This window comes from Accipiter gentilis, chromosome W (genome assembly GCF_929443795.1).
Source record: "Accipiter gentilis chromosome W, bAccGen1.1, whole genome shotgun sequence".
Classification (NCBI taxonomy): Eukaryota; Metazoa; Chordata; class Aves; order Accipitriformes; family Accipitridae; genus Astur; species Astur gentilis.
In genome coordinates, this window is record NC_064918.1 from 19837315 (window position 1) to 19855571 (window position 18257).

Below are 18257 nucleotides of genomic sequence, written 5' to 3' on the forward strand. Positions count from 1 at the left end.
ATTTTCCCCACTTTCTCTCGCCTTCCCCCATTCCCTCTCACTCCTCCACTCTCTCTCTTCCCTCGGCCGTCACGGTTTCTCCGCATTTCCCACATCTCCCTCTTTCCCATTATTTCCCTCGCGTGTCTCTTTCCCCTCGCCTGTGTCTCTCTCCCCTCTTCCTTTCGGTCCCAATTTTCCCTATTTTCTCGCTCCTTCCCCCCTTCCCTCTCACTCCTCCACTCTCTCTCTTCCCTCGGCTGTCACTGTTCTCCGGCTTTCCCACAAATCCCTCTTTTCCATCTGTTCCCTCGCGTGCCTCTTTCCCCTCGCCTGTGTCTCTCTCCTCTCTTCCTTCGGTCTCTATTTCCCCCACTTTCTCTCGCCTTCCCCCATTCCCTCTCACTCCTCCACTCTCTCTCTTCCCTCGGCCGTCACGGTTTTCTCTGCATTTGCCACATCTCCCTCTTTCCCATTATTTCCCTCGCGTGTCTCTTTCCCCTCGCCTGTGTCTCTCTCCCCTCTTCCTTTCGGTCCCAATTTTCCCGCTCCTTCCCCCATTCCCTCTCACTCCTCCACTCTCTCTCTTCCCTCGGCTGTCACTGTTCTCCGGCTTTCCCACAAATCCCTCTTTTCCATCTGTTCCCTCGCCTTACTCTTTCCGCTCGCCTGTGTCTCTCTCCTCTTTTCCTTCGGTCTCTATTTCCCCCACTTTCTCTCGCCTTCCCCCATTCCCTCTCACTCCTCCACTCTCTCTCTTCCCTTGCCGTCACGGTTTCTCTGCATTTGCCACATCTCCCTCTTTCCCATTATTTCCCTCGCGTGTCTCTTTCCCCTCGCCTGTGTCTCTCTCCCCTCCCCTCTTCCTTTCGGTCCCAATTTTCCCTATTTTCTCGCTCCTTCCCCCCTTCCCTCTCACTCCTCCACTCTCTCTCTTCCCTCGGCTGTCACTGTTCTCCGGCTTCCCCACATCTCCCTCTTTTCCATCTGTTCCCTCGCGTGCCTCTTTCCCCTCGCCTGTGTCTCTCTCCTCTCTTCCTTCGGTCTCTATTTCCCCCACTTTCTCTCGCCTTCCCCCCTTCCCTCTCACTCCTCCACTCTCTCTCTTCCCTCGGCCGTCACGGTTTCTCCGCATTTCCCACATCTCCCTCTTTCCCATTATTTCCCTCGCGTGTCTCTTTCCCATCGCCTGTGTCTCTCTCCCCTCTTCCTTTCGGTCCCCATTTTCCCTATTTTCTCGCTCCTTCCCCCCTTCCCTCTCACTCCTCCACTCTCTCTCTTCCCTCGGCTGTCACTGTTCTCCGGCTTTCCCACAAATCCCTCTTTTCCATCTGTTCCCTCGCGTGCCTCTTTCCCCTCGCCTGTGTCTCTCTCCTCTCTTCCTTCGGTCTCTATTTCCCTCACTTTCTCTCGCCTTCCCCCATTCCCTCTCACTCCTCCACTCTCTCTCTTCCCTCGGCCGTCACGGTTTCTCCGCATTTCCCACATCTCCCTCTTTCCCATTATTTCCCTCGCGTGTCTCTTTCCCCTCGCCTGTGTCTCTCTCCTCTCTTCCTTCGGTCTCTATTTCCCCCACTTTCTCTCGCCTTCCCCCCTTCCCTCTCACTCCTCCACTCTCTCTCTTCCCTCGGCCGTCACGGTTTCTCCGCATTTCCCACATCTCCCTCTTTCCCATTATTTCCCTCGCGTGTCTCTTTCCCATCGCCTTTGTCTCTCTCCCCTCTTCCTTTCGGTCCCCATTTTCCCTATTTTCTCGCTCCTTCCCCCCTTCCCTCTCACTCCTCCACTCTCTCTCTTCCCTCGGCTGTCACTGTTCTCCGGCTTTCCCACAAATCCCTCTTTTCCATCTGTTCCCTCGCGTGCCTCTTTCCCCTCGCCTGTGTCTCTCTCCTCTCTTCCTTCGGTCTCTATTTCCCTCACTTTCTCTCGCCTTCCCCCATTCCCTCTCACTCCTCCACTCTCTCTCTTCCCTCGGCCGTCACGGTTTCTCCGCATTTCCCACATCTCCCTCTTTCCCATTATTTCCCTCGCGTGTCTCTTTCCCCTCGCCTTTGTCTCTCTCCTCTCTTCCTTCGGTCTCTATTTCCCCCACTTTCTCTCGCCTTCCCCCCTTCCCTCTCACTCCTCCACTCTCTCTCTTCCCTCGGCCGTCACGGTTTCTCCGCATTTCCCACATCTCCCTCTTTCCCATTATTTCCCTCGCGTGTCTCTTTCCCCTCGCCTGTGTCTCTCTCCCCTCTTCCTTTCGGTCCCAATTTTCCCTATTTTCTCGCTCCTTCCCCCATTCCCTCTCACTCCTCCACTCTCTCTCTTCCCTTGCCGTCACGGTTTCTCTGGTTTTCCCACATTTCCCTCTTTCCCATCTTTTCCCTCGCGTGTCTCTTTCCCCTCGCTTGTGTCTCTCTCCCCTCTTCCTTTCGGTCCCAATGTTCCCTATTTTCTCGCTCCTTCCCCCATTCCCTCTCACTCCTCCACTCTCTCTCTTCCCTCGGCTGTCACTGTTCTCCGGCTTTCCCACAAATCCCTCTTTTCCATCTGTTCCCTCGCGTGCCTCTTTCCCCTCGCCTGTGTCTCTCTCCTCTCTTCCTTCGGTCTCTATTTCCCCCACTTTCTCTCGCCTTCCCCCATTCCCTCTCACTCCTCCACTCTCTCTCTTCCCTCGGCCGTCACGGTTTCTCCGCATTTCCCACATCTCCCTCTTTCCCATCTTTTCCCCCACGTGTCTCTTTCCCCTCGCCTGTGTCTCTCTCCCCTCTTCCTTTCGGTCCCAATTTTCCCTATTTTCTCGCTCCTTCCCCCCTTCCCTCTCACTCCTCCACTCTCTCTCTTCCCTCGGCTGTCACTGTTCTCCGGCTTTCCCACAAATCCCTCTTTTCCATCTGTTAACTCGCCTTACTCTTTCCCCTCGCCTGTGTCTCTCTCCTCTCTTCCTTCGGTCTCTATTTCCCCCAATTTCTCTCGCCTTCCCCCATTCCCTCTCACTCCTCCACTCTCTCTCTTCCCTCGGCTGTCACTGTTCTCCGGCTTCCCCACATCTCCCTCTTTTCCATCTGTTCCCTCGCGTGCCTCTTTCCCCTCGCCTGTGTCTCTCTCCTCTCTTCCTTCGGTCTCTATTTCCCCCACTTTCTCTCGCCTTCCCCCATTCCCTCTCACTCCTCCACTCTCTCTCTTCCCTCGGCCGTCACGGTTTCTCCGCATTTCCCACATCTCCCTCTTTCCCATTATTTCCCTCGCGTGTCTCTTTCCCATCGCCTGTGTCTCTCTCCCCTCTTCCTTTCGGTCCCCATTTTCCCTATTTTCTCGCTCCTTCCCCCCTTCCCTCTCACTCCTCCACTCTCTCTCTTCCCTCGGCTGTCACTGTTCTCCGGCTTTCCCACAAATCCCTCTTTTCCATCTGTTCCCTCGCGTGTCTCTTTCCCCTCGCCTGTGTCTCTCTCCTCTCTTCCTTCGGTCTCTATTTCCCTCACTTTCTCTCGCCTTCCCCCATTCCCTCTCACTCCTCCACTCTCTCTCTTCCCTCGGCCGTCACGGTTTCTCCGCATTTCCCACATCTCCCTCTTTCCCATTATTTCCCTCGCATGTCTCTTTCCCCTCGCCTGTGTCTCTCTCCTCTCTTCCTTCGGTCTCTATTTCCCCCACTTTCTCTCGCCTTCCCCCCTTCCCTCTCACTCCTCCACTCTCTCTCTTCCCTCGGCCGTCACGGTTTCTCCGCATTTCCCACATCTCCCTCTTTCCCATTATTTCCCTCGCGTGTCTCTTTCCCCTCGCCTGTGTCTCTCTCCCCTCTTCCTTTCGGTCCCAATTTTCCCTATTTTCTCGCTCCTTCCCCCATTCCCTCTCACTCCTCCACTCTCTCTCTTCCCTTGCCGTCACGGTTTCTCCGGCTTCCCCACATCTCCCTCTTTCCCATCTTTTCCCCCACGTGTCTCTTTCCCCTCGCCTGTGTCTCTCTCCCCTCTTCCTTTCGCTCCCAATGTTCCCTATTTTCTCGCTCCTTCCCCCCTTCCCTCTCACTCCTCCACTCTCTCTCTTCCCTCGGCTGTCACTGTTCTCCGGCTTTCCCACAAATCCCTCTTTTCCATCTGTTAACTCGCCTTACTCTTTCCCCTCGCCTGTGTCTCTCTCCTCTCTTCCTTCGGTCTCTATTTCCCCCACTTTCTCTCGCCTTCCCCCATTCCCTCTCACTCCTCCACTCTCTCTCTTCCCTCGGCCGTCACGGTTTCTCCGCATTTCCCACATCTCCCTCTTTCCCATTATTTCCCTCGCGTGTCTCTTTCCCATCGCCTGTGTCTCTCTCCCCTCTTCCTTTCGGTCCCCATTTTCCCTATTTTCTCGCTCCTTCCCCCCTTCCCTCTCACTCCTCCACTCTCTCTCTTCCCTCGGCTGTCACTGTTCTCCGGCTTTCCCACAAATCCCTCTTTTCCATCTGTTCCCTCGCGTGCCTCTTTCCCCTCGCCTGTGTCTCTCTCCTCTCTTCCTTCGGTCTCTATTTCCCTCACTTTCTCTCGCCTTCCCCCATTCCCTCTCACTCCTCCACTCTCTCTCTTCCCTCGGCCGTCACGGTTTCTCCGCATTTCCCACATCTCCCTCTTTCCCATTATTTCCCTCGCATGTCTCTTTCCCCTCGCCTGTGTCTCTCTCCTCTCTTCCTTCGGTCTCTATTTCCCCCACTTTCTCTCGCCTTCCCCCCTTCCCTCTCACTCCTCCACTCTCTCTCTTCCCTCGGCCGTCACGGTTTCTCCGCATTTCCCACATCTCCCTCTTTCCCATTATTTCCCTCGCGTGTCTCTTTCCCCTCGCCTGTGTCTCTCTCCCCTCTTCCTTTCGGTCCCAATTTTCCCTATTTTCTCGCTCCTTCCCCCATTCCCTCTCACTCCTCCACTCTCTCTCTTCCCTTGCCGTCACGGTTTCTCCGGCTTCCCCACATCTCCCTCTTTCCCATCTTTTCCCCCACGTGTCTCTTTCCCCTCGCCTGTGTCTCTCTCCCCTCTTCCTTTCGCTCCCAATGTTCCCTATTTTCTCGCTCCTTCCCCCCTTCCCTCTCACTCCTCCACTCTCTCTCTTCCCTCGGCTGTCACTGTTCTCCGGCTTTCCCACAAATCCCTCTTTTCCATCTGTTAACTCGCCTTACTCTTTCCCCTCGCCTGTGTCTCTCTCCTCTCTTCCTTCGGTCTCTATTTCCCCCACTTTCTCTCGCCTTCCCCCATTCCCTCTCACTCCTCCACTCTCTCTCTTCCCTCGGCCGTCACGGTTTCTCCGCATTTCCCACATCTCCCTCTTTCCCATAATTTCCCTCGCGTGTCTCTTTCCCCTCGCCTGTGTCTCTCTCCCCTCTTCCTTTCGGTCCCCATTTTCCCTATTTTCTCGCTCCTTCCCCCCTTCCCTCTCACTCCTCCACTCTCTCTCTTCCCTCGGCTGTCACTGTTCTCCGGCTTTCCCACAAATCCCTCTTTTCCATCTGTTCCCTCGCGTGCCTCTTTCCCCTCGCCTGTGTCTCTCTCCTCTCTTCCTTCGGTCTCTATTTCCCTCACTTTCTCTCGCCTTCCCCCCTTCCCTCTCACTCCTCCACTCTCTCTCTTCCCTCGGCCGTCACGGTTTCTCCGCATTTCCCACATCTCCCTCTTTCCCATTATTTCCCTCGCGTGTCTCTTTCCCCTCGCCTGTGTCTCTCTCCTCTCTTCCTTCGGTCTCTATTTCCCCCACTTTCTCTCGCCTTCCCCCATTCCCTCTCACTCCTCCACTCTCTCTCTTCCCTCGGCCGTCACGGTTTCTCCGCATTTCCCACATCTCCCTCTTTCCCATTATTTCCCTCGCGTGTCTCTTTGTCCTCGCCTGTGTCTCTCTCCCCTCTTCCTTTCGGTCCCAATTTTCCCTATTTTCTCGCTCCTTCCCCCCTTCCCTCTCACTCCTCCACTCTCTCTTCCCTCGGCTGTCACTGTTCTCCAGCTTTCCCACAAATCCCTCTTTTCCATCTGTTCCCTCGCCTTACTCTTTCCCCTCGCCTGTGTCTCTCTCCTCTCTTCCTTCGGTCTCTATTTCCCCCACTTTCTCTCGCCTTCCCCCATTCCCTCTCACTCCTCCACTCTCTCTCTTCCCTTGGCCGTCACGGTTTCTCCGGCTTCCCCACATCTCCCTCTTTCCCATCTTTTCCCCCACGTGTCTCTTTCCACTCGCCTGTGTCTCTCTCCTCTCTTCCTTCGGTCTCCATTTCCCCCAATTTCTCTCGCCTTCCCCCATTCCCTCTCACTCCTCCACTCTCTCTCTTCCCTCGGCTGTCACTGTTCTCCGGCTTTCCCACAAATCCCTCTTTTCCATCTGTTCCCTCGCCTTACTCTTTCCCCTCGCCTGTGTCTCTCTCCTCTCTTCCTTCGGTCCCTATTTCCCCCACTTTCTCTCGCCTTCCCCCATTCCCTCTCACTCCTCCACTCTCTCTCTTCCCTCGGCCGTCACGGTTTTCTCTGGTTTTCCCACATTTCCCTCTTTCCCATCTTTTCCCTCGCGTGTCTCTTTCCCCTCGCCTGTGTCTCTCTCCTCTCTTCCTTCGGTCTCTATTTCCCCCAATTTCTCTCGCCTTCCCCCCTTCCCTCTCACTCCTCCACTCTCTCTCTTCCCTCGGCCGTCACGGTTTCTCCGCATTTCCCACATCTCCCTCTTTCCCATTATTTCCCTCGCGTGTCTCTTTCCCCTCGCCTGTGTCTCTCTCCCCTCTTCCTTTCGCTCCCAATGTTCCCTATTTTCTCGCTCCTTCCCCCATTCCCTCTCACTCCTCCACTCTCTCTCTTCCCTTGCCGTCACGGTTTCTCTGGTTTTCCCACATTTCCCTCTTTCCCATCTTTTCCCTCGCGTGTCTCTTTCCCCTCGCTTGTGTCTCTCTCCCCTCTTCCTTTCGGTCCCCATTTTCCCTATTTTCTCGCTCCTTCCCCCCTTCCCTCTCACTCCTCCACTCTCTCTCTTCCCTCGGCTGTCACGGTTTCTCCGGCTTCCCCACATCTCCCTCTTTCCCATCTTTTCCCCCACGTGTCTCTTTCCCCTCGCCTGTGTCTCTCTCCCCTCTTCCTTTCGCTCCCAATGTTCCCTATTTTCTCGCTCCTTCCCCCCTTCCCTCTCACTCCTCCACTCTCTCTCTTCCCTCGGCTGTCACTGTTCTCCGGCTTTCCCACAAATCCCTCTTTTCCATCTGTTAACTCGCCTTACTCTTTCCCCTCGCCTGTGTCTCTCTCCTCTCTTCCTTCGGTCTCTATTTCCCCCACTTTCTCTCGCCTTGCCCCATTCCCTCTCACTCCTCCACTCTCTCTCTTCCCTCGGCCGTCACGGTTTCTCCGCATTTCCCACATCTCCCTCTTTCCCATAATTTCCCTCGCGTGTCTCTTTCCCCTCGCCTGTGTCTCTCTCCCCTCTTCCTTTCGGTCCCCATTTTCCCTATTTTCTCGCTCCTTCCCCCCTTCCCTCTCACTCCTCCACTCTCTCTCTTCCCTCGGCTGTCACTGTTCTCCGGCTTTCCCACAAATCCCTCTTTTCCATCTGTTCCCTCGCGTGCCTCTTTCCCCTCGCCTGTGTCTCTCTCCTCTCTTCCTTCGGTCTCTATTTCCCTCACTTTCTCTCGCCTTCCCCCCTTCCCTCTCACTCCTCCACTCTCTCTCTTCCCTCGGCCGTCACGGTTTCTCCGCATTTCCCACATCTCCCTCTTTCCCATTATTTCCCTCGCGTGTCTCTTTCCCCTCGCCTGTGTCTCTCTCCTCTCTTCCTTCGGTCTCTATTTCCCCCACTTTCTCTCGCCTTCCCCCATTCCCTCTCACTCCTCCACTCTCTCTCTTCCCTCGGCCGTCACGGTTTCTCCGCATTTCCCACATCTCCCTCTTTCCCATTATTTCCCTCGCGTGTCTCTTTGTCCTCGCCTGTGTCTCTCTCCCCTCTTCCTTTCGGTCCCAATTTTCCCTATTTTCTCGCTCCTTCCCCCCTTCCCTCTCACTCCTCCACTCTCTCTTCCCTCGGCTGTCACTGTTCTCCAGCTTTCCCACAAATCCCTCTTTTCCATCTGTTCCCTCGCCTTACTCTTTCCCCTCGCCTGTGTCTCTCTCCTCTCTTCCTTCGGTCTCTATTTCCCCCACTTTCTCTCGCCTTCCCCCATTCCCTCTCACTCCTCCACTCTCTCTCTTCCCTTGGCCGTCACGGTTTCTCCGGCTTCCCCACATCTCCCTCTTTCCCATCTTTTCCCCCACGTGTCTCTTTCCACTCGCCTGTGTCTCTCTCCTCTCTTCCTTCGGTCTCCATTTCCCCCAATTTCTCTCGCCTTCCCCCATTCCCTCTCACTCCTCCACTCTCTCTCTTCCCTCGGCTGTCACTGTTCTCCGGCTTTCCCACAAATCCCTCTTTTCCATCTGTTCCCTCGCCTTACTCTTTCCCCTCGCCTGTGTCTCTCTCCTCTCTTCCTTCGGTCCCTATTTCCCCCACTTTCTCTCGCCTTCCCCCATTCCCTCTCACTCCTCCACTCTCTCTCTTCCCTCGGCCGTCACGGTTTTCTCTGCATTTGCCACATCTCCCTCTTTCCCATTATTTCCCTCGCGTGTCTCTTTCCCCTCGCCTGTGTCTCTCTCCCCTCTTCCTTTCGGTCCCAATTTTCCCTATTTTCTCGCTCCTTCCCCCATTCCCTCTCACTCCTCCACTCTCTCTCTTCCCTCGGCTGTCACTGTTCTCCGGCTTTCCCACAAATCCCTCTTTTCCATCTGTTCCCTCGCCTTACTCTTTCCCCTCGCCTGTGTCTCTCTCCTCTCTTCCTTCGGTCTCTATTTCCCCCACTTTCTCTCGCCTTCCCCCATTCCCTCTCACTCCTCCACTCTCTCTCTTCCCTTGCCGTCACGGTTTCTCTGGTTTTACCACATTTCCCTCTTTCCCATCTTTTCCCTCGCGTGTCTCTTTCCCCTCGCCTGTGTCTCTCTCCTCTCTTCCTTCGGTCTCTATTTCCCCCAATTTCTCTCGCCTTCCCCCCTTCCCTCTCACTCCTCCACTCTCTCTCTTCCCTCGGCCGTCACGGTTTCTCCGCATTTCCCACATCTCCCTCTTTCCCATTATTTCCCTCGCGTGTCTCTTTCCCCTCGCCTGTGTCTCTCTCCCCTCTTCCTTTCGCTCCCAATGTTCCCTATTTTCTCGCTCCTTCCCCCATTCCCTCTCACTCCTCCACTCTCTCTCTTCCCTTGCCGTCACGGTTTCTCTGGTTTTCCCACATTTCCCTCTTTCCCATCTTTTCCCTCGCGTGTCTCTTTCCCCTCGCTTGTTTCTCTCTCCCCTCTTCCTTTCGGTCCCCATTTTCCCTATTTTCTCGCTCCTTCCCCCCTTCCCTCTCACTCCTCCACTCTCTCTCTTCCCTCGGCTGTCACTGTTCTCCGGCTTTCCCACAAATCCCTCTTTTCCATCTGTTCCCTCGCGTGCCTCTTTCCCCTCGCCTGTGTCTCTCTCCTCTCTTCCTTCGGTCTCTATTTCCCTCACTTTCTCTCGCCTTCCCCCATTCCCTCTCACTCCTCCACTCTCTCTCTTCCCTCGGCCGTCACGGTTTCTCCGCATTTCCCACATCTCCCTCTTTCCCATTATTTCCCTCGCATGTCTCTTTCCCCTCGCCTGTGTCTCTCTCCTCTCTTCCTTCGGTCTCTATTTCCCCCACTTTCTCTCGCCTTCCCCCCTTCCCTCTCACTCCTCCACTCTCTCTCTTCCCTCGGCCGTCACGGTTTCTCCGCATTTCCCACATCTCCCTCTTTCCCATTATTTCCCTCGCGTGTCTCTTTCCCCTCGCCTGTGTCTCTCTCCCCTCTTCCTTTCGGTCCCAATTTTCCCTATTTTCTCGCTCCTTCCCCCATTCCCTCTCACTCCTCCACTCTCTCTCTTCCCTTGCCGTCACGGTTTCTCTGGTTTTCCCACATTTCCCTCTTTCCCATCTTTTCCCTCGCGTGTCTCTTTCCCCTCGCTTGTGTCTCTCTCCCCTCTTCCTTTCGGTCCCAATGTTCCCTATTTTCTCGCTCCTTCCCCCATTCCCTCTCACTCCTCCACTCTCTCTCTTCCCTCGGCTGTCACTGTTCTCCGGCTTTCCCACAAATCCCTCTTTTCCATATGTTCCCTCGCGTGCCTCTTTCCCCTCGCCTGTGTCTCTCTCCTCTCTTCCTTCGGTCTCTATTTCCCCCACTTTCTCTCGCCTTCCCCCATTCCCTCTCACTCCTCCACTCTCTCTCTTCCCTCGGCCGTCACGGTTTTCTCTGCATTTGCCACATCTCCCTCTTTCCCATTATTTCCCTCGCGTGTCTCTTTCCCCTCGCCTGTGTCTCTCTCCCCTCTTCCTTTCGGTCCCAATTTTCCCTATTTTCTCGCTCCTTCCCCCATTCCCTCTCACTCCTCCACTCTCTCTCTTCCCTCGGCTGTCACTGTTCTCCGGCTTTCCCACAAATCCCTCTTTTCCATCTGTTCCCTCGCCTTACTCTTTCCCCTCGCCTGTGTCTCTCTCCTCTTTTCCTTCGGTCTCTATTTCCCCCACTTTCTCTCGCCTTCCCCCATTCCCTCTCACTCCTCCACTCTCTCTCTTCCCTTGCCGTCACGGTTTCTCTGCATTTGCCACATCTCCCTCTTTCCCATTATTTCCCTCGCGTGTCTCTTTCCCCTCGCCTGTGTCTCTCTCCCCTCTTCCTTTCGGTCCCAATTTTCCCTATTTTCTCGCTCCTTCCCCCATTCCCTCTCACTCCTCCACTCTCTCTCTTCCCTCGGCTGTCACTGTTCTCCGGCTTTCCCACAAATCCCTCTTTTCCATCTGTTCCCTCGCCTTACTCTTTCCCCTCGCCTGTGTCTCTCTCCTCTTTTCCTTCGGTCTCTATTTCCCCCACTTTCTCTCGCCTTCCCCCATTCCCTCTCACTCCTCCACTCTCTCTCTTCCCTCGGCCGTCACGGTTTCTCCGCATTTCCCACATCTCCCTCTTTCCCATTATTTCCCTCGCGTGTCTCTTTCCCCTCGCCTGTGTCTCTCTCCCCTCTTCCTTTCGGTCCCCATTTTCCCTATTTTCTCGCTCCTTCCCCCCTTCCCTCTCACTCCTCCACTCTCTCTCTTCCCTCGGCTGTCACTGTTCTCCGGCTTTCCCACAAATCCCTCTTTTCCATCTGTTCCCTCGCGTGCCTCTTTCCCCTCGCCTGTGTCTCTCTCCTCTCTTCCTTCGGTCTCTATTTCCCTCACTTTCTCTCGCCTTCCCCCATTCCCTCTCACTCCTCCACTCTCTCTCTTCCCTCGGCCGTCACGGTTTCTCCGCATTTCCCACATCTCCCTCTTTCCCATTATTTCCCTCGCGTGTCTCTTTCCCCTCGCCTGTGTCTCTCTCCTCTCTTCCTTCGGTCTCTATTTCCCCCACTTTCTCTCGCCTTCCCCCATTCCCTCTCACTCCTCCACTCTCTCTCTTCCCTCGGCCGTCACGGTTTCTCCGCATTTCCCACATCTCCCTCTTTCCCATTATTTCCCTCGCGTGTCTCTTTGTCCTCGCCTGTGTCTCTCTCCCCTCTTCCTTTCGGTCCCAATTTTCCCTATTTTCTCGCTCCTTCCCCCCTTCCCTCTCACTCCTCCACTCTCTCTTCCCTCGGCTGTCACTGTTCTCCAGCTTTCCCACAAATCCCTCTTTTCCATCTGTTCCCTCGCCTTACTCTTTCCCCTCGCCTGTGTCTCTCTCCTCTCTTCCTTCGGTCTCTATTTCCCCCACTTTCACTCGCCTTCCCCCATTCCCTCTCACTCCTCCACTCTCTCTCTTCCCTTGGCCGTCACGGTTTCTCCGGCTTCCCCACATCTCCCTCTTTCCCATCTTTTCCCCCACGTGTCTCTTTCCCCTCGCCTGTGTCTCTCTCCTCTCTTCCTTCGGTCTCCATTTCCCCCAATTTCTCTCGCCTTCCCCCATTCCCTCTCACTCCTCCACTCTCTCTCTTCCCTCGGCTGTCACTGTTCTCCGGCTTTCCCACAAATCCCTCTTTTCCATCTGTTCCCTCGCCTTACTCTTTCCCCTCGCCTGTGTCTCTCTCCTCTTTTCCTTCGGTCTCTATTTCCCCCACTTTCTCTCGCCTTCCCCCATTCCCTCTCACTCCTCCACTCTCTCTCTTCCCTTGCCGTCACGGTTTCTCTGCATTTGCCACATCTCCCTCTTTCCCATTATTTCCCTCGCGTGTCTCTTTCCCCTCGCCTGTGTCTCTCTCCCCTCCCCTCTTCCTTTCGGTCCCAATTTTCCCTATTTTCTCGCTCCTTCCCCCCTTCCCTCTCACTCCTCCACTCTCTCTCTTCCCTCGGCTGTCACTGTTCTCCGGCTTCCCCACATCTCCCTCTTTTCCATCTGTTCCCTCGCGTGCCTCTTTCCCCTCGCCTGTGTCTCTCTCCTCTCTTCCTTCGGTCTCTATTTCCCCCACTTTCTCTCGCCTTCCCCCCTTCCCTCTCACTCCTCCACTCTCTCTCTTCCCTCGGCCGTCACGGTTTCTCCGCATTTCCCACATCTCCCTCTTTCCCATTATTTCCCTCGCGTGTCTCTTTCCCATCGCCTGTGTCTCTCTCCCCTCTTCCTTTCGGTCCCCATTTTCCCTATTTTCTCGCTCCTTCCCCCCTTCCCTCTCACTCCTCCACTCTCTCTCTTCCCTCGGCTGTCACTGTTCTCCGGCTTTCCCACAAATCCCTCTTTTCCATCTGTTCCCTCGCGTGCCTCTTTCCCCTCGCCTGTGTCTCTCTCCTCTCTTCCTTCGGTCTCTATTTCCCTCACTTTCTCTCGCCTTCCCCCATTCCCTCTCACTCCTCCACTCTCTCTCTTCCCTCGGCCGTCACGGTTTCTCCGCATTTCCCACATCTCCCTCTTTCCCATTATTTCCCTCGCGTGTCTCTTTCCCCTCGCCTGTGTCTCTCTCCTCTCTTCCTTCGGTCTCTATTTCCCCCACTTTCTCTCGCCTTCCCCCCTTCCCTCTCACTCCTCCACTCTCTCTCTTCCCTCGGCCGTCACGGTTTCTCCGCATTTCCCACATCTCCCTCTTTCCCATTATTTCCCTCGCGTGTCTCTTTCCCATCGCCTGTGTCTCTCTCCCCTCTTCCTTTCGGTCCCCATTTTCCCTATTTTCTCGCTCCTTCCCCCCTTCCCTCTCACTCCTCCACTCTCTCTCTTCCCTCGGCTGTCACTGTTCTCCGGCTTTCCCACAAATCCCTCTTTTCCATCTGTTCCCTCGCGTGTCTCTTTCCCCTCGCCTGTGTCTCTCTCCTCTCTTCCTTCGGTCTCTATTTCCCTCACTTTCTCTCGCCTTCCCCCATTCCCTCTCACTCCTCCACTCTCTCTCTTCCCTCGGCCGTCACGGTTTCTCCGCATTTCCCACATCTCCCTCTTTCCCATTATTTCCCTCGCGTGTCTCTTTCCCCTCGCCTTTGTCTCTCTCCTCTCTTCCTTCGGTCTCTATTTCCCCCACTTTCTCTCGCCTTCCCCCCTTCCCTCTCACTCCTCCACTCTCTCTCTTCCCTCGGCCGTCACGGTTTCTCCGCATTTCCCACATCTCCCTCTTTCCCATTATTTCCCTCGCGTGTCTCTTTCCCCTCGCCTGTGTCTCTCTCCCCTCTTCCTTTCGGTCCCAATTTTCCCTATTTTCTCGCTCCTTCCCCCATTCCCTCTCACTCCTCCACTCTCTCTCTTCCCTTGCCGTCACGGTTTCTCTGGTTTTCCCACATTTCCCTCTTTCCCATCTTTTCCCTCGCGTGTCTCTTTCCCCTCGCTTGTGTCTCTCTCCCCTCTTCCTTTCGGTCCCAATGTTCCCTATTTTCTCGCTCCTTCCCCCATTCCCTCTCACTCCTCCACTCTCTCTCTTCCCTCGGCTGTCACTGTTCTCCGGCTTTCCCACAAATCCCTCTTTTCCATCTGTTCCCTCGCGTGCCTCTTTCCCCTCGCCTGTGTCTCTCTCCTCTCTTCCTTCGGTCTCTATTTCCCCCACTTTCTCTCGCCTTCCCCCATTCCCTCTCACTCCTCCACTCTCTCTCTTCCCTCGGCCGTCACGGTTTCTCCGCATTTCCCACATCTCCCTCTTTCCCATCTTTTCCCCCGCGTGTCTCTTTCCCCTCGCCTGTGTCTCTCTCCCCTCTTCCTTTCGGTCCCAATTTTCCCTATTTTCTCGCTCCTTCCCCCCTTCCCTCTCACTCCTCCACTCTCTCTCTTCCCTCGGCTGTCACTGTTCTCCGGCTTTCCCACAAATCCCTCTTTTCCATCTGTTAACTCGCCTTACTCTTTCCCCTCGCCTGTGTCTCTCTCCTCTCTTCCTTCGGTCTCTATTTCCCCCAATTTCTCTCGCCTTCCCCCATTCCCTCTCACTCCTCCACTCTCTCTCTTCCCTCGGCTGTCACTGTTCTCCGGCTTCCCCACATCTCCCTCTTTTCCATCTGTTCCCTCGCGTGCCTCTTTCCCCTCGCCTGTGTCTCTCTCCTCTCTTCCTTCGGTCTCTATTTCCCCCACTTTCTCTCGCCTTCCCCCATTCCCTCTCACTCCTCCACTCTCTCTCTTCCCTCGGCCGTCACGGTTTCTCCGCATTTCCCACATCTCCCTCTTTCCCATTATTTCCCTCGCGTGTCTCTTTCCCATCGCCTGTGTCTCTCTCCCCTCTTCCTTTCGGTCCCCATTTTCCCTATTTTCTCGCTCCTTCCCCCCTTCCCTCTCACTCCTCCACTCTCTCTCTTCCCTCGGCTGTCACTGTTCTCCGGCTTTCCCACAAATCCCTCTTTTCCATCTGTTCCCTCGCGTGCCTCTTTCCCCTCGCCTGTGTCTCTCTCCTCTCTTCCTTCGGTCTCTATTTCCCTCACTTTCTCTCGCCTTCCCCCATTCCCTCTCACTCCTCCACTCTCTCTCTTCCCTCGGCCGTCACGGTTTCTCCGCATTTCCCACATCCCCCTCTTTCCCATTATTTCCCTCGCATGTCTCTTTCCCCTCGCCTGTGTCTCTCTCCTCTCTTCCTTCGGTCTCTATTTCCCCCACTTTCTCTCGCCTTCCCCCCTTCCCTCTCACTCCTCCACTCTCTCTCTTCCCTCGGCCGTCACGGTTTCTCCGCATTTCCCACATCTCCCTCTTTCCCATTATTTCCCTCGCGTGTCTCTTTCCCCTCGCCTGTGTCTCTCTCCCCTCTTCCTTTCGGTCCCAATTTTCCCTATTTTCTCGCTCCTTCCCCCATTCCCTCTCACTCCTCCACTCTCTCTCTTCCCTTGGCCGTCACGGTTTCTCCGGCTTCCCCACATCTCCCTCTTTCCCATCTTTTCCCCCACGTGTCTCTTTCCCCTCGCCTGTGTCTCTCTCCCCTCTTCCTTTCGCTCCCAATGTTCCCTATTTTCTCGCTCCTTCCCCCCTTCCCTCTCACTCCTCCACTCTCTCTCTTCCCTCGGCTGTCACTGTTCTCCGGCTTTCCCACAAATCCCTCTTTTCCATCTGTTAACTCGCCTTACTCTTTCCCCTCGCCTGTGTCTCTCTCCTCTCTTCCTTCGGTCTCTATTTCCCCCACTTTCTCTCGCCTTCCCCCATTCCCTCTCACTCCTCCACTCTCTCTCTTCCCTCGGCCGTCACGGTTTCTCCGCATTTCCCACATCTCCCTCTTTCCCATTATTTCCCTCGCGTGTCTCTTTCCCATCGCCTGTGTCTCTCTCCCCTCTTCCTTTCGGTCCCCATTTTCCCTATTTTCTCGCTCCTTCCCCCCTTCCCTCTCACTCCTCCACTCTCTCTCTTCCCTCGGCTGTCACTGTTCTCCGGCTTTCCCACAAATCCCTCTTTTCCATCTGTTCCCTCGCGTGCCTCTTTCCCCTCGCCTGTGTCTCTCTCCTCTCTTCCTTCGGTCTCTATTTCCCTCACTTTCTCTCGCCTTCCCCCATTCCCTCTCACTCCTCCACTCTCTCTCTTCCCTCGGCCGTCACGGTTTCTCCGCATTTCCCACATCTCCCTCTTTCCCATTATTTCCCTCGCATGTCTCTTTCCCCTCGCCTGTGTCTCTCTCCTCTCTTCCTTCGGTCTCTATTTCCCCCACTTTCTCTCGCCTTCCCCCCTTCCCTCTCACTCCTCCACTCTCTCTCTTCCCTCGGCCGTCACGGTTTCTCCGCATTTCCCACATCTCCCTCTTTCCCATTATTTCCCTCGCGTGTCTCTTTCCCCTCGCCTGTGTCTCTCTCCCCTCTTCCTTTCGGTCCCAATTTTCCCTATTTTCTCGCTCCTTCCCCCATTCCCTCTCACTCCTCCACTCTCTCTCTTCCCTTGCCGTCACGGTTTCTCCGGCTTCCCCACATCTCCCTCTTTCCCATCTTTTCCCCCACGTGTCTCTTTCCCCTCGCCTGTGTCTCTCTCCCCTCTTCCTTTCGCTCCCAATGTTCCCTATTTTCTCGCTCCTTCCCCCCTTCCCTCTCACTCCTCCACTCTCTCTCTTCCCTCGGCTGTCACTGTTCTCCGGCTTTCCCACAAATCCCTCTTTTCCATCTGTTAACTCGCCTTACTCTTTCCCCTCGCCTGTGTCTCTCTCCTCTCTTCCTTCGGTCTCTATTTCCCCCACTTTCTCTCGCCTTCCCCCATTCCCTCTCACTCCTCCACTCTCTCTCTTCCCTCGGCCGTCACGGTTTCTCCGCATTTCCCACATCTCCCTCTTTCCCATAATTTCCCTCGCGTGTCTCTTTCCCCTCGCCTGTGTCTCTCTCCCCTCTTCCTTTCGGTCCCCATTTTCCCTATTTTCTCGCTCCTTCCCCCCTTCCCTCTCACTCCTCCACTCTCTCTCTTCCCTCGGCTGTCACTGTTCTCCGGCTTTCCCACAAATCCCTCTTTTCCATCTGTTCCCTCGCGTGCCTCTTTCCCCTCGCCTGTGTCTCTCTCCTCTCTTCCTTCGGTCTCTATTTCCCTCACTTTCTCTCGCCTTCCCCCCTTCCCTCTCACTCCTCCACTCTCTCTCTTCCCTCGGCCGTCACGGTTTCTCCGCATTTCCCACATCTCCCTCTTTCCCATTATTTCCCTCGCGTGTCTCTTTCCCCTCGCCTGTGTCTCTCTCCTCTCTTCCTTCGGTCTCTATTTCCCCCACTTTCTCTCGCCTTCCCCCATTCCCTCTCACTCCTCCACTCTCTCTCTTCCCTCGGCCGTCACGGTTTCTCCGCATTTCCCACATCTCCCTCTTTCCCATTATTTCCCTAGCGTGTCTCTTTGTCCTCGCCTGTGTCTCTCTCCCCTCTTCCTTTCGGTCCCAATTTTCCCTATTTTCTCGCTCCTTCCCCCCTTCCCTCTCACTCCTCCACTCTCTCTTCCCTCGGCTGTCACTGTTCTCCAGCTTTCCCACAAATCCCTCTTTTCCATCTGTTCCCTCGCCTTACTCTTTCCCCTCGCCTGTGTCTCTCTCCTCTCTTCCTTCGGTCTCTATTTCCCCCACTTTCTCTCGCCTTCCCCCATTCCCTCTCACTCCTCCACTCTCTCTCTTCCCTTGGCCGTCACGGTTTCTCCGGCTTCCCCACATCTCCCTCTTTCCCATCTTTTCCCCCACGTGTCTCTCTCCTCTCTTCCTTCGGTCTCTATTTCCCCCACTTTCTCTCGCCTTCCCCCATTCCCTCTCACTCCTCCACTCTCTCTCTTCCCTCGGCTGTCACTGTTCTCCGGCTTTCCCACAAATCCCTCTTTTCCATCTGTTCCCTCGCCTTACTCTTTCCCCTCGCCTGTGTCTCTCTCCTCTCTTCCTTCGGTCCCTATTTCCCCCACTTTCTCTCGCCTTCCCCCATTCCCTCTCACTCCTCCACTCTCTCTCTTCCCTCGGCCGTCACGGTTTTCTCTGCATTTGCCACATCTCCCTCTTTCCCATTATTTCCCTCGCGTGTCTCTTTCCCCTCGCCTGTGTCTCTCTCCCCTCTTCCTTTCGGTCCCAATTTTCCCTATTTTCTCGCTCCTTCCCCCATTCCCTCTCACTCCTCCACTCTCTCTCTTCCCTCGGCTGTCACTGTTCTCCGGCTTTCCCACAAATCCCTCTTTTCCATCTGTTCCCTCGCCTTACTCTTTCCCCTCGCCTGTGTCTCTCTCCTCTTTTCCTTCGGTCTCTATTTCCCCCACTTTCTCTCGCCTTCCCCCATTCCCTCTCACTCCTCCACTCTCTCTCTTCCCTTGCCGTCACGGTTTCTCTGGTTTTCCCACATTTCCCTCTTTCCCATCTTTTCCCTCGCGTGTCTCTTTCCCCTCGCCTGTGTCTCTCTCCTCTCTTCCTTCGGTCTCTATTTCCCCCAATTTCTCTCGCCTTCCCCCCTTCCCTCTCACTCCTCCACTCTCTCT